The sequence below is a fragment of the Hibiscus syriacus genome, unplaced genomic scaffold (genome assembly GCF_006381635.1).
Source record: "Hibiscus syriacus cultivar Baekdansim isolate YM2019G1 unplaced genomic scaffold, ASM638163v2 tig00111272_pilon, whole genome shotgun sequence".
NCBI classification, from domain to species: domain Eukaryota; kingdom Viridiplantae; phylum Streptophyta; class Magnoliopsida; order Malvales; family Malvaceae; genus Hibiscus; species Hibiscus syriacus.
The window spans coordinates 144,523-161,343 of record NW_024063039.1 but is presented as its reverse complement, the minus strand read 5'-3'; the positions used below and the strand labels follow the sequence as shown (position 1 = coordinate 161,343).

Here is a 16,821-nt window from a genome sequence, read left to right as displayed (position 1 = left end):
ATCACTGCACAAACTCTTCTCGAGGATGATTCTTTGACCCCAAGTTCAAAAAACAGTAACCAACAGCATCAACCAAGTACCCCAATCTACAAATTATTTCACATTAAGCTACAAGATTCTTAAAAAATATTAGAATGAATGACATTCCAATAGTAAAAAAGTTTTTATATCAACCATATCAAATAAAGAGGGAAAAAAACTTGTTAAAATAACATTAAAGTTACAGGAGGAAGAAAAAAGGATTTCTTTTAGAATGACTAACATAGAAGAAGTATATGAGAAGAGCACGGAAAGATAAAAAGAACCATCACTTTGCATTACCGCAGATACAAGTTGCTACATAACCATACTGAAGTGTATAAAAGGAAAGAGAAAGAAGAAATTCCTAACTACTTTGTTGATTCAAGTATTTCTTATCCTTGGAAAGTTTCATCACTTAAGGAGAAAATTCTTTTAAAAAGCACATGTCACATCACTAACCTTTTGGTTTAGGCACAAGATGAGAACTCCCACATGTAACCAGTTGGCAAATGAGATATTGATCCATTATTACTGAAGTATGCGATAGGAGCAATTTCAACTACCTTGTTTTCCGTTTTATATAGACCAATCATAATTTTTTGAGTCAATTGTATTCTCACATATTTTCTATTCGTGTTATTCTCCTGCAAAAAACTTTTCTAAGCTGTTCTTTATTATTTTGTCTTAATGTTCTTTCAAGAATGGGGTGTTTTTTAAAGGAGACAAAGTTGAAGTATGCAGCAAGTAAGAAGGGTTTTTTGGGTTTGTAGTTTGTACTATGAGGCTAAGGTGTCGTCATTGAATAATCCCAGGCCATCATGCAGCCAAGACAACTAACAAAAAATTATTTAAGTTGCATGCAAACACATATTGAAGTACAACTTATTCCAGCGGAAAAGACATTGACCCCATTCCAATTTATACATCTATTATAGAAGTTTAAAGTAACAACTTGCTATGAACTCGACCATAGCAATTTTATTTGTGTGTAATACAGCTCAGCCACTAGTCAGAGGATGACAACAGAAAATCCACCCATAGACGGATGACATTTATACTTGAACCAAGCTGGCTAACTTGCAGAAAGAAAACATGCATTTCCAAAGAGAAATAATGTGTAGCAAACTTGGAATTACTAGCAGCAAATATTCTGTTGTAAAAAAAATTATAACCTAGAGACATAGAGGAATCAACAAGACAATCAATGAAATCAGATTTACTACGTACTACTTACTAATAGCAAAGAAGTATGAAACTTCTAGAAACGACTTTGCAGCCTGTTACAAGGTGCTTATTGCAGATTAAAACCATTTCTGTTAGAAGGCCTTTCAGAGAGAACAAAGAGAGAATGCAAGTCAAAGAACTAATATTGCAGTTATAAGATACTTTTCACAGCTATATTGGCATCTAAGAAACAAGAGAAGTTTAGTCATATAATACAAACACTTTTCATGAACTTAAACATGTCACAATAGAAACATTAGTGCTAAAAAATAACTTAGTGGTACTGAACGAGGGTGCCCAAGAAACATGTAAAACACCAGGAAGGAAGGCCGTAAGACTCCCGCCCATGCCAATGATTTCAAGGGTGAGACTGAAAGACTTACTCAGAGCAAGAAAAAGATAGTTTTGCAAGCATTTTGTAACCTTTTTTTCCATTTTAGACAGACCAATGATAACCTGAGTCAGTTGTCTTCCCACATTTTCTTATTGTGTTATTCTCCAAAAAACTTTTCTAAGCTGTTCTTTAATTTTTTCTTTAATGTTCGTTCAAGAATGTGGTGTTTTTTTAAAGGAGACAAAGTTGAAGTATGCAGCAAGTAAGAAGGGTTTTTGGGTTTGTACTATGAGGCTAAGGTGGTTTGTCATTGAATAACAATACTCGTTACAAAGTGTACTTGGACAAAGAAGATCAGACTCGCAGTGATCGATAGTTTCAGTTGATGAGTCCTATCGTGCCTGAAAACCAGAAATGAAGCCGCTTGGGTTTTCAATCATCTTGAAAGGGTGGATGCTTTCAACAATGAGGTTGGTGGGTAGGATTATTACTGGAACACAGAAGAAGTATTGGGTTTATTGGAAACTACATGCGATGAGCATTGGTTTCTTTTAAGAGAATGTTTTTGTAAGTTGCCTGCATGCATGGCTTTTAGTATGTTTGACTTATAGTTTTGCCATCTGAACTAAAATTTTCAAAATACAGTCACCCACTTCGATAATAATCAAATATTATAAACTAAACTATTTCAAAATTAAAGAATAAAGGATTAAAAAAAATTACCACTGCAAAACAAAAAAAAAGCTTCTAGGGATTGAAGTTGAGACTGTCACGGTTGCAAGAGAGACCAGACGAGGAGATAGAATTGAAGCGAGGGAATTGGGGAAATGGACGAGGAATTAGGATTGGGAGAAAGAGATAGGGAATTAGGGATTTCAATCTCTAATGAGAGGGCTGAAGGAAATTACCTGGAGTTTGCAACAGAAGAGTTGGGCAGGAGATGGGCTCAGACGTGGATCCAGTTATCAACCCAAAGGAGGAAAATATTCAGCTGCAAGGAGTTTGTTAGAATTAGTTATACAGCTGTCCTCTTCCTATTTGCTATAGTACATTGTAATCAAATAAAACTGTGTACTAAGGAATGAGAAAGATACCTGATGATGAATGAAATTCTGATTTCTGAAATCTCTCTGCTTTTCTTCTTCTAAAACCTTTATTCCTTCAATTTTTCCTTTTCTATTCTCTTCAGTTCATAACAATTGGTATACAGAGCCTAATTTCCTGGCATTAGCAACTGGGGAAAACAGAGAAAGAATCAAGCAATGGCAGAGTCGGCTGAACTTACTGCCATTCAGCAGCAGATTGAAGATTTATCAAAAAGGGTAGAAAATGTCAGTGATGAAACAAAACCTCCAAAATGGTGGAAGAGCAAAACAACCGTCTAACAGTCTAGAATCGAAGATGAACACCAATCAAGCCTATATAGAACAAGTCCTACGAATATTAACGGGGAATGATGAGCAAGACATGGCAAGCTCAGAAAAGGAGCAGACTGCTACACCTCCAACTAAGGTTGATGGAAAGAAACCGGTGATGGTGACAGTGATTAATGATAAGTCCAGATTCTCGTACAATATGGATGAACCATATCCTCAAATCTAAACCCTATGAGTTGCAATGGATCAATGAAATATGGATGGAAAATCAAACAAGGATAATAATGGGGACAAAATGGTTCAGGGAGGGGCAATAGGAAACACTGGATTTATACTTCCTAGGCCTAAGTAGAGCTAAAGAATTTTGATGGAACTAATCCAAGGGTTGGGTGCAAAAATGTCATAAGTTCTTTCATCTCTTTGGAATTCCTGAAGAGCAAAAAGTTGAGTTAGATGCCATGTATTTAGAGGAAAAAGCTGAATCATGGTTTGATGGTTATATCATGCAAAAAAATCGAGTACATTGGCATGAGTTTCGAAGCAGACTTATGTCATCGATTTGGTGATATGCAGTATGCAGATGTCATAGAGGAATTTAGTAAGCTAATTCAAAAGGAACAGAGGAAGAATACCAAGTAGGTTTGAAGAGCTGAAACCTTTCATTCTAATGCAGAACCCAACCTTGGGGGAATTTTTTGTGTCCATTTTCATAGTGGACTGAAGGAGGAGTTGAAACATAGGGTCAAAGCTCTTAATCCTAAGAAGTCACTGAAGCTTGCAGGCATGCAAATTATATGAGATTTCAATGGAGTTTGAAAGCAAAAGACAGAAACAGAATTCAAGATTCTCACCCTATCCCACCCAAACAAATTTTAACAGACCTGCTGCTATTACAACAACACAGAAAGTTCTACCAAATCCTCCTAACAAGAACAATTTGCTGGAGTATCGCAGATTGAATATTTGTGTTACAAATGTGGTGAACGATTTCAACCAGGCCACCAATGCAAGTTAAGACAATTGAATGCTATGGAGGAAGTGGATAACCAGGAAGATGCAGTCATAACAGATGAGGTTTTGGAGATTCAAATGATAAAGATGAGAATCTGGAATTTCAGTTAATGCTCTCACAGGATATACTACAATTGAATTCAAGGCTTGGTCAAGGGCAAACCTCTCAATATTCTTATTGACAGTGGCAGCACACACAGCTTTACCACTCCTAAGTGGGCTAAAGCTGGTACTGAGTTAGTTTCAACTCAACCACTAGCCATTACAGTTGCTAATGGTGAGAAATTATTCAGTTCAGCCAAGAGCAATCATTATGTTGGATTATGCAAGGCCATCAGTTTTTTCATGATTTTCGGGTACTTAATCTGGGGGCAGTGATATGGTTCTTGGAGTTGATTGGATGCGCAAATATAGTCCAATCCTTATGGATTTTAATGCCATGACTATTACTTTTGAGAAGGAGGGACAACAACTATCTTCAAGGACATCAAGCACCATTCCTTATGAAACAGTTTCTAATGACAAAATGCAAAAGATTACTGCCAAGGATCCATATTTATTGGGAGAAATTTATTTCCTAACTATGGAAACTGATGAGCAGCAGGTACCTCATGCTATAACCATTATTAGCAGAATTTGCAGGAGTTTTTGATGAACCTAAAGGATTACCTCCTAAACGAGTACATGACCCATTCAATTACACTTAAACTGGGTGCAGCCCCCGGTCAATTTGCGGCATTCAATTACACTTAAACTGGGTGCAGCCCCGGTCAATTTGCGGCCTTAAGATTTCCACATCATCAAAAAGCAGAGTGGAAAGACAATTTCTGATATGCTAGCAGCTTCTGTCTTCAAGCAAGCAAGAGCCCTTTTGCCTCACCTTGCTTACTTGTTAAGAAAAAAGATGGTTCTTGGAGATTTTGCGTCGATTATAGACAATTAAACAACCAGACAGTAAAAATAAGTTTCCAATACAAGTGGTGGAGGATTTATTAGATGAATTACATGGAGCAGCCTATTTTTCTAAGTTGGACTTACGTTCTGGTTACTGCAGATTCGAATTCAGCCTACAGACATCTACAAAACTGCCTTTCGCACTCATCATGGACATTTTGAATTCAAGGTAAACAGACATCTACAAAACGCCTTTCGCACTCATCATGGACATTTTGAATTCAAGGTAAGCCCTTTGGTCTTACTAATGCCCTGCTACATTTCAATCTCTTATGAATGATCTATTCACTCCCTATTTGCGAAAGTTTGTTCTGGTATTTTTTGATGATATATTAGTGTACAACACTACATTGTCTGCTCATGCACTACACTTGAGAAGAGTTTTGGAAATATTGACACAACATCAGCTATATGCTAAGAGGATAAATGTTATTTTTGGTCAACCACAAGTGGAATATTTAGGCCATATTATTAATGCTCAAGGGGTTTCCACTGATCCATCAAAAATTGCTGCTATGAAAAATTGGCCAATTCCTCAAAACTTAAAATCTCTCGGAGATTTTTGGGGCTAACAGGCTATTATAGAAGGCTCATCAAAGGCTATGTGCAATTAGTCGACCACTTACAATGATGTTAAAAAAGAAGGTTTTATATGGACTCCTACAACATTGACAACCTTTAATCAATTGAAGGAAGTAATGTGTAAGGCTCCAGTTTTGGCTCTTCCTGATTTTACTAAAGAATTTTGTTTAGAAACTGATGCAAGCTCAGAAGGTATTGGGGTGTTTTCCCAAGGAGGTCGTCCTTCGGCCTATCTTAGCAAAGCTTTAAGCCCTAAAAACGTGGACCTTTCTATTTATGAGAAGAATATTTGGCTATTCTTTTGGCAGTTTGGAAATGGTGACATTATCTTGAGTGTGTCCGTATCATTAAAACAGACCACAAGCCTTTGAAGTATTTGTTAGAGCAGAAACTCACAACAACATTCAGAAGAAAGGATTGACTAAATTGTTGGGTTTGGACTACACAATTCAATATCGAAAAGGGCGTAATAATGTGTGCCGATGCTTTGTCAAGACAATTTGTGCAGGTGGTGAGTGTTAAAAGATGGGTGCCATGATTATAATTCCGGCTTGGGTTAAGGACATTGAACAAAGCTATGAAAATGATGCTGATGCTAAAGAATACATTCAAGCAGTAACTATTAACACTGCTAGTGTTCCAAATTGGAAAGTATTCAAAAGAGGTGTTGCGTTACAAAATAGAGTTTATGTGGAAAAGGCCTGTGATTTACGATTGCAGATACTACAGATTTTACATGATTCTCCTCATGGAGGGCATTCGGGTATTCAGGCTACATACCGGGTGAAATCTTATTTTTTATTGGCCTAAACTTAAAACCATGGTCTCTAATTATGTACAGAAATGTGAAGTCTGCCAACGCACTAAGGTGGAGCATGTGGCTAAACCTGGGCTGCTACAACCAATTCCAATTCCTCAACAAGCATGGAGGTGATAACTATGGATTTTATTGGAGTTTACCTAATTCTTTGCATAAGAATTGCATTTTAGTAGTAGTGGATAAACTGACTAAATATGCTCATTTTTTAGCACTTTCTCATCCCTACACTGTTATGGAAGTAGCTAAATTATATTTAGAACAAGTTTATAAGCTTCATGGTCAGCCTACGATGGCCATTTCAGATCGTGACAAGACCTTCACTAGTCTTTTTTGGAAAGAACTAATGAAGCAGTTGGGAACCAGCACACTCTTTACAGCTTACCATCCTGAACGGATGGTCAAACTGAGAGAGTGAATCAATGTCTTGAGCAGTACTTAAGGGGTTTGTGTTTCCTAAAACCTACTCATGGGCAAGATGGTTCCTCATGCTGAATGGTGGTACAATACAAACTATCATACAACACTAAAATTACCCCTTTTGAGGCACTCTATGGATATAAACCTCCTACAATGTTATGGTGTTCTGAATCTAATGTTAACAGTGTTCAGACTTATTACAAGACAGAGAGCAGATCATACAAATTGTTAGAGACCAGTTACAGCAAGCCCAGAACCGTATGAAACAGCAAGCTGATAAAATCGCAGTGAAAGAACATTTGATGTGGGAGAAGAGGTGTACCTGAAACTGCAACCATATCGCAAACTTCCCTGGCAATCAGAAAAAATTTGAAGTTAGCAGCTCGTTTTTATGACCCTTACAAATTCTTGAAAAGATTGGTGAGGTTGCTTATAAATTGGACTTACCAGAAACTGCTCAAATACACCCTGTTTTCCATGTCAGTCTCTTGATGCGGAAACTGGGAGAGAAGACAGTGGCTTCATTAGACCCTCCTCAGGTAATAGTTGATGGTCAACTTAAAGTATTTCCTGCGAAATTTTAAGAAAACGAATTGTCAAACGAGATAATCGTGCTGTTACTCAATTATTGGTTTGTTGGACAAATTTAAGTGCTGAAAACGATACCTGGAAGATTACAGTCTTGCGTGCCCAGTTTCCTGAATTCGATCCTTGGGGACAAGGATCTGATGATGGAGGGGTATTGTCCTGGTTGCAAGAGAAGATCAGACGAGGAGATTAGAATTGAAGCGAGAGAATTGGGGGAAATGGACGAGGAATTAGGGATTAGGAGAAAAGAGATAAGGGAATTAGGGATTTCAATCTCTAATGAGAGGGCTGAAGGAAATTACCTGGAGTTGCAGCAGAAAGAGTTGGGCAGAGGAGATGGGCTCAGACGTGGATCCAGTTATCAACCCAAAGGAGAAAAATATTCAGTTGCAAGGAGTTTGTTAGAGAATTAGTTATACAGCTGTCCTCTTCCTATTTGCTATAGTACATTGTAATCAAATAAAACTGTGTACTAAGGAATGAGAAAGTTACCTGATGAATGAATGAAATTCTGATTTCTGAAATCTCTCTGCTTTTCTTCTTCTAAAACCTTTATTCCTTCGATTTTTCCTTTTCTATTCTCTTCATTCATAACAGAGACTTTATACATACTTTGAAGTGTTGCAAAGCAGAGTGTGCTGGCAGCAACGCCCATTTGGTAGGTAGCAAAAGGAGGAGGAGTTGAATTTGGTTCCTCTGGAGTATGCAGATGTTATATTCCACCAACCATGCCATTTCATTTCTCATATTATCAAGAAATGGGACAAAGCAGAGGGAGAGAGCCACAAGAGCTATTGTTTTAATCAGTTAAATGCGGAATACATGATGTCTAAACCACATACATCCAACAGTAACATCAATCATCACTCTACTACTGGATACAACAAACACTGACACGTTGCATTACTCACTGTGTTTAAAAGTAGGCTCACCATTCATAACATACATGGATAATCCACAAATTCATCAATCCCTTTCCTTCTTTAAAACTGGTAATTGCTTTCAGCAATACCTGCAAGAACAATAAAATTCTGCTTTAAAGCAATACCAGAGGAATAAAATAACGTAAACCGAAGCTTTCAAACACACTGGGAAACCAAAAAGAAAATATGAGGAACAGATATATTCAATGAGTATGCATACAAGTTATATGCCCGATAGAGCGAAAAGATAGTACTTCCATAAGAATGCATACAAATTTCACATTTCATCCAATACTTACAGCTTTGGCAAAAAACTTAGCATAAAATTGAACACTCCCAGTCATAAGCAGTCATCTTATTATTGTATCTAAAATGCACTGTAGAGTATAATAAAACACCCAACATCTATATACCATTGACAATTAGAAAAAAATTTGAACAAAAATTAACTACAGAACCAAGATGCAAATTTACTGAGAAATTTGATTACACATACTAACATAAGGTTGGACATCAACAGCAGGACCCCTAACTTGGCTTTCCAACGGTTCTAAACCTTCCTTCATTGCATTGCAATGTGTCTCAATTCTTTCACTCTTTCCCTAACCTTCACTTCCTTCTCCTCACTCAACGGAAGCTGAACAGTCAGCAAGCTCACCCAACAATTGTGAACACTTCTCGACTTGATAAATCTCCCTCAACAATCCACAAGAACTTTTCCTATCTCTCTTCTTCGACTCCTCCATAATCCGATCGTGTAGCGAAAGCATTGGAGCCGCCCACGAAAACTGCCTGGGCACATAAAAACGAACCTGCAAACCGCGATCCTGGCATGGAATTGCAGCTACCAACACCCACATTACAAACAACAAACACAACCCATTGTGTAAACAGGGATTGCAAGTCCATTGTGTAAACAGGGATTGCAAGTCCATTGGTAGTCACCTCATTCCCTCGCGGCACAGTCAAGTTGTTCCAATAGCCTGGAGCTGTCTAGCCGCAGACCAAGACCTCGAAACACTCCAAGACAACGACCTGAAATGACCCTTGGAGTAACTGCTGCTATTATTGTTTCTTCCGAAAGAACGATTCCGATGAGCCAAAGCTCGACCGGAATCCTTCTCATCAAGCTCATAATTGCTAAATCTATCAACGCCTTTTTCACGCGACGAAATGCCATTCACCTAAACTTCTCCGAAAGCAATTTTCACTACCGTTGGCATTCGTATTATTATTAACTTTACTATCACCCAAAGTGCATAGCACGATTTCAAGAAGCTTCTGCCACTGCCTGATCTGTTCTATTCCTTCTTGAACCGCATTACAAACATCAAGAGCCTTAACACTACGCTCGTAAAAATCGCCAATCAACGGTCCATGGGAGCTTTGGTCAGTTGAGCTTTGTTGTTAAAATGGATGACCCGAAATTCTTCTAGACAACAAAGGAAAACGTCGAGCAATTTTCGAACCCACTGAAGAGAAAGCAATTCATCGGAAGGAACAAAATAAATCGTGAAATCTGTCGGCAACGTGCCTTTGAAACGACTCCAGCTCCAGCTCGTGCGAAGCGGATACATAGTTCGGAGATTCCATGGCGTGCACATGAGAAAATCGAACGGCCGATATTTGTCACGGAGTCGAATCGGTGGCGGGCAGTCTCAAATCGAATATCATAATTGCAGAAGAAATAAATCAAGTTTAGATTAAAATTGAACTTATTAAGGAGAGAATTTTGGAAGAATTGAGATAGACGACGAAGCCCTGTTGAAAGGAAATGCCATTTATTCGGGATTTTCGGACCGCGTTTGATTATGGTTGCTGGGAAAAAGAAAGGTCTAAAGTCTAAACCGTGGTCGAGAAAGCTACATATTTTTAAATGGAAAATCACAAATACCATCACTCAACTTTGACTTTTTTTTTTTGGTGACTAGAATTTCAATTTAATCACTAAACTTTTAATTTATTTCTAGAGAATTAAATCTAAAGTAAATGTGACATGAAAGTTTTATTTTTTATTTTATTTTTTTCTCTAAAGATGAAAGTTTATAGTTTCATTTATATCACATCAATGTTAGAATCATTGTCCTTCGACGCTTACTACTATCATTCAAGACATTAAAAAACTCGTTTCATGTACCTTATCACTCTATCAGTTTAAATTTGTTAAAATCACTTTAAAACTCGTGAAATTCAACAAAAAAACTTAAAACTTTTGAAATCTCAAACCACTTTTATCTATAAGATTCATTGTCTGATCAACATAGAATCAATATATACAGTTCGCGTCATCCTTCTACACCTCCTCATTTTCGAGATTTTGAAGAAGAATTTAACGATAAATGTTTAGGGATCAACATAGAATACTTTTGAGATTTTTTATAAAAATTAAAATGTTTAGGGATCATTTAATAATTTTAAAAGATAAATTTCCATTCATAATATCATAATTATTTAATGATTAAAACAACAAACTGAAAGTTTAATGATTAAATTAAAATTTTAAATTTGAGTGAAAAATAAGAATGAAAAGAAAGTTGATACAATTTGAAATTTACCCATTTTAAAATGAATTTATTGAAAAATAGAATTGAATGTTTTATTGAAGTTCGCAAAAGTAGAAAAGAATATTGTACGCGGCACACACGCAGTGGACACGCATGGATGGACCATGGTTACAAACTTACAATAATGTTTCAAATTAATGATGTGAGCAGATCAAGACCGTTGATCATAATATTAAACTTGTTTTTATTCAATCTTGTCACTTGGATTTTAATTATTTTAACTTTAATTTCAAATAAAATGTTTCCTACGTTTCATTGTATCCTCAAACAATTTTAAATTAAAATTCACGACAAAATTTAATATTAATTAAAAGTAATGAAAACCTCTTATTCTTATATATATATAGATATATATATATATATATATATTGAAAACAAAGGGTAATTAAATCAGGTAATAAAAAGTATAATTTTAAACAATTTTAATTTAATAATTTAATATAATATATTATCCTTCCTTAAATAATATATTATATTTCTTAATTAAATTGATATATTAGTATGTGACTTATATATTCTTATTTTTCTACTATTAATCCCAGTCATTTATATGTTCTCATCTAACGATTCTAAATTTATATAAAACTAAAAGAGTTTTACATTATATGATGTGATCATACCTTATATATATTAAAAAAGAAGGAAATGGTTGAAATAATGTCTTTGAAAAAAAACATTTATCAAAGTAATCCACCTCCAACATTATTTCCTGGATTAGGCCAAAATGAACAGTATTTTAGAAGACTCCAAGAGTGCATAGTCTTCACTTGATGACTTCATGACTACATGGAATCTTCGCTTAAAGACTCTAAGATTACTATGCGTTTTTAGCTTTGGTAAAATTGAAAACGTATGGATTATTATGTATCTTCCACCCAAAAATTAAAGTTGTATAGTGTTTTTAACATTATCTCCATTACACTATAATAACCATCCTATATTAAAAAATAATATGACAAGAGTCTTATATAGGAAATTTTTCCCCTGACACTACAAGTGTTTTTACCCAAAAATTACCCAACCATTAAATAATTACTTGTCATCGATCGTCCTAATTTTACCGATATAGCACCCTTGAGACAACGTGGCAAAAAGGCGTGGATGGTGTCCAAGTTGGGCCACGTAGGGTAAAGCGCAGATCACCATCCACGTATTCCTGGGGTTCTAACACTCATGTGATCCGCGCCTCCCATTATTGAATTATTTGGTACTCCATCATTACCCAAACCCCGAACCACTCACCCTCCCCTATAAATAGCATCGTTAATAAACATAAAATCACACCAAACTTTAATTTCATATTATTCCTTCTATTTTTCTCTATCAAGCTAAGTAGATTTGTTATAGTTATTAGAAGGTAAAAATATTTTTTATATTTTGCCATTTTAAATTTAATTATTGGATTAAATATTTTGTACTAATAATTTGTTTTATTTTGTGAGGGTATCAAATAGAAGGAGGGATCAAATCTCGAGACATTTTCTCGAGACAGTAACAATGTTAAATTGTATTATTAAATTTACTATGATTTTTTAATGTTTTAGCATTAAATTATTTTTAAGTTCGTATATTATTATTTAATTAGACGTACTTAATCTATTATTTTGCAGATATAAGACTCTCAATCTTTCAAACATTCAAACTCTAAAAATAAGGAATATTTCAGCTATTGTTTACTATAGAGATATTAGAGAAGTGAAATAGATGTTGTATTCGCATCAAATCATTCAATCGAATATTTTTCAATAGAACATCACTCTTGAGGAGTTGATCACTAAATTTCAAGGAAGGTCATGTTGAAAGTACTAGAAAAATGTCCTCACTTCAGTACATCTTTCTAACAGTAGTATTTCCGTTAACTTATACAACATGTGAACTTTCCAACGACGATGATGTTGCTATGATGGTTGATTCTCATATCAAAATTCTGACGCCGATACATGTATGCGATATTTGTTGAATTGTTTAGTTCGTGGTATGTCATATACTCTCACTATGAACTGACTCAACAAGCTGGTCAAGTTGACAACCCAACTACAATAATGTATAATGATTTTAACGCCATACTGGGAAATCCACATCATGGTACCATCTCATTAAGTTTAATGGGGAGACATTCATCAGCAACTTATTACGATGTCTGTCGAGGTGGCTCTACGAACAATTCGTATGGCAATGTCGCTTCCAATTCAAGGAGAAGACATTCATCTACCAATTATTTAACTTGAATATGGGATGCCATCGCACTACAATCTGTTCAGTACCCATTGACACGATGCCTTCAAGTTCTAGAGGGAGGCATTCAACTGAATTTTGTTTACCTCAATGTCGAGATACCTACGACATAACACTCAGTCCAAAACCAGTATGACACAATGCCTTCAAGTTCAAGGGGAAGACATTCAACTATCAGCTTGTTTGACCTAAATATCGACATCGTAGAGGAACCCTCATCTCTACCAGAAGAACCTCTCTGTGAGCCAGGTGCAGATGGTGCTGAGACTGGACTATTCGTTGAGCCATAATCACCACAGTTCAACATGAACTCCGATAATGATGATGTATAAAGTTTCCACAACTAATGTACATCGAACCTCCAACACATACATATGAATCTGACTATAGTGCAATGTACGAGACAGAATTTGTAGATATACCTAATGTTAGTGAATATCAGAATAAAGTTTCCATCAAAAGAAGAAGTGATGATTGCTATTAAGAATTACAACATTTGTAATTCTGTTCACTCTAGAGTCAACCGATCCACCACCGAAAAGTATTATGCTGCTATGTCTAACGTGATAACAGATGTAACTGGATGGTTCATGTATCGAAGAGAAAGAGGAAAAATAACATACAAGAACTAACAACATACAAAGGTCCTTATACATGTTGTGTTAGAGGGATCAACCAGGACCATCCCAACTTGGACTCCGACATTATCTGCTAAGCCATCATGTCCATGGTCAAAGCAAACTCTCATTTAGCTATTGCTGTGCTGATTTCATCTATACAATCTCAATATGAGTACATCGTCTCTTACAGAAAAAAATGGAAGGCAAAGCAAAATGCCATTAAAAACTACATGGTAAGTGGGGTTAATCCTATAGTGAACTACCAAGTTAGTTTAAGGTAGTGCGTAGACTGAATCCTGGGACATTAGTGAACTTCAAAGCTTGCTATGCATACAACAATGATCGAGTACTTCACGATCAATGCCAATTCTACTAATTATTTTGGACTTACCCATATTGTATTAATGTTGTGAAATACTACAAGCATATGGTCCAGATTTATGTGACATTTTGTATGGAAAATACATGCAAGTTCTACTATTGGCAGTTGTTCAAGATGGTAATCGCAATATTATTCTAGTTGCTTTTTCCCTTGTTGAATGAGAAGATACATATTCTTGGGTTTTTTCCTCAAAAACTTACACTTACATGTTGTCATGAGGGAAAGATCTGTGTCATTTCAGATCGCAGAGCTGGGATCAAAACAACAATGAACTTTTTGGGTCCAATGTGGCAACCAAACTATGTCCAACATCAATATTGTATCCGACATATTGTCGCAAACTATCATGGAAAGTTCAAGAATAACGATGAACATCAATTGCTTGTGAGCATGAGTATGTCATATTTCTTAATTTTATTTATGTATAATTTTTTTATGAGAACTTAACAATAAGTATTATATAAATCACTCAGGTTACGAACTACTACCTCGGACATTTGGGTCCATACTTCAAGAATTACAAGGAAAAAAATGAGTAATGATACAATTATATCAGCCTCATCAACAAAGAAACATGGAAATTCATATGATGATGGATATTGATATGGACACATGACAACCAACTTGGTTGAGGCTATCAATTCGACCATAAAGGGGAGCGCCATTTACCAGTTATATCTTTGGTTAAAACGACGTATTTTTGTTTGGGAACACTTTTTGCTAAACTCGATAGACAAGCTCAAACTTGGATGTCAAACTGTCATGTTTATCACCCAATATTAGTTGCAAATCTACAAAAAAGAATTGATGCTTTTAATGGAATATCTGTAACTAGCTTCTCTCGAACCCATTAATTATTTCGTGTCATAAAAATGCCATGACCTCTTCAAGGGATTGAAGCTAACTCGTTCAGAGTTAATCTACAAGACAATTGGTGTGACTATGGGTTTTTTCAAGTTCTGAAGTATCCATGCTCCCATGTCATTACAACTTGCTCTTATACCCATCAAGACTTTAACTGTTTTATGGATCCCGTATACCGACTTTCATAAGTATTTAAGATATATGAAATTGAGTTCCCCCATAGGTAATGAGAAATATCCAAATGAGGTTCAGGATTAGCTTCTGATTGTATCAGATCTGTCTTTATTAAGGAAAATAAGTCATCCAAAATCCACTCGAATTCACTGTGATATGGATATTTGATAGGCGTCCAAAGAAAACAAAAGATATGAGCATTATAGAAACCTAGGTCATAATAGGAAAAAATATCCATATCTTTTATCATCACGTAATAGTTGATGATGTACAGATGAAATTATTTTTCTGAAATATCAGTTTGTGTTATTTCATTTTCATTTACGTTCAAGCAATGGGTTACTCAAGTGAAGATTAAGAACTAAAATTGAACAAACTAAATAATAAAAACAATTCAACAAATTAATTAATAGACACAAAATAAATAAAAAGTTGTTATTATATAAAAATATTACATTTATTTTAAATAAAGAAAATAAATAAAAACATTATAAACTAAACAAGTATATCGATGTCTGCGTCTCGAATGTGTTTTACAGGGTAGTGGCTATCTATTTCGATGAGGGTTTCTTCGTATAAATTATTTTTCCTTCTCACTCTCATCATTATCATCATCATCATTAGTAGTAACATATATATTTTGTTGATCAGGGACGGATGACGATGTACCACCTCCATAGAATAAGGACCCTGGAGGTGTATGACTAATCATCCTACCACTCATAAAAAACTATGGAAACAGTTAAAAAAATAGACATTGATGAATATGAAAATTAGGTTGGAGGTGTCTGAGTATGTGGTGGTGCATCACCCGCTAAATAAGCAGTATATAAAACCCATGTTGGATCTACAAGCATGAAACTATAATATCCGCCTAGAGGGGTCTTAAAACCTTACGTGATGGCATCAAAACCTGCTGTGATGGCATCTAAAATAAAGGTGGTGGCGCCTGAAATAGTTGTGGAGCCACCTGAAATGGTTGCATCCCTATCTGGAACGTATGTGGAATGTAACCCGGTATAGACAGTGGTTGTTGTGATGGTTTCGGTGCTGCAACTAAAGACTAATCGGAAGTGCTTGCTCTTCGTCCATGAGTTTAGGGATGATGCATCTGTGACGGTAGATGTATTTCTCGATGTCGATGAATGCTTCGGGCTATTACTTCATCGGAAAGCAGAAACGACTTACCTTTCGTGTTGAACCATTAATAGTAGTCACCCACAACCGAATACTGATTCATATAAATTGGCTCCCTACAGGGAATGCGTCCACATCGATCCTCCCACATCATCACCCACTTGATGTGTTTCATCATCCAATTGACTTCTTTTCCCCCCGTCTATCGATGTTATGCAAATTGTTGAGATTCATAGGTGCTTCTGGAATAGATTATATGAAACCAAATTATCGGAGCACACAATCAATCGGATTTCACTTGACAATAGTATAACATATCAGATGGACAACCGCCATCCATACATCTAGTGGGACACTCATATTAAGTGAGATACATGCCTCATTTCGTTAGTAGCATAAGAAGTCCATTGGAACTACAATAAAATTATATAATTATTTTCAAAATAATATTTAATTATATAATGATAATTAAAGGTAAATAACAAAATTTAAATACATACCAATGTACTAGCTTTTTGATCAATGAGTAGTCAAATTTCTTCTAATTCGTCTGGTATATCACGATGATCTTTCCTTACACGTGACCATCTATTCA

The 16,821-nt window shown here is 35.7% G+C and overlaps 1 long non-coding RNA gene and 1 pseudogene across 1 annotated transcript; both read right to left on the bottom strand.

Annotated features, from left to right (window-relative positions):
* Positions 1–7,310, bottom strand: LOC120157459. The gene is made up of 3 exons (XR_005519141.1): positions 7,187–7,310; positions 7,062–7,090; positions 1–86 (listed from the first exon to the last, which is right to left on the bottom strand). It is a non-coding gene; the product is annotated as an uncharacterized LOC120157459 (long non-coding RNA).
* An 816-nt stretch (positions 7,311–8,126) lies between these two features.
* LOC120157443 lies at positions 8,127–9,999 on the bottom strand (annotated as a pseudogene).
* Positions 10,000–16,821: the final 6,822 nt, after the last annotated feature.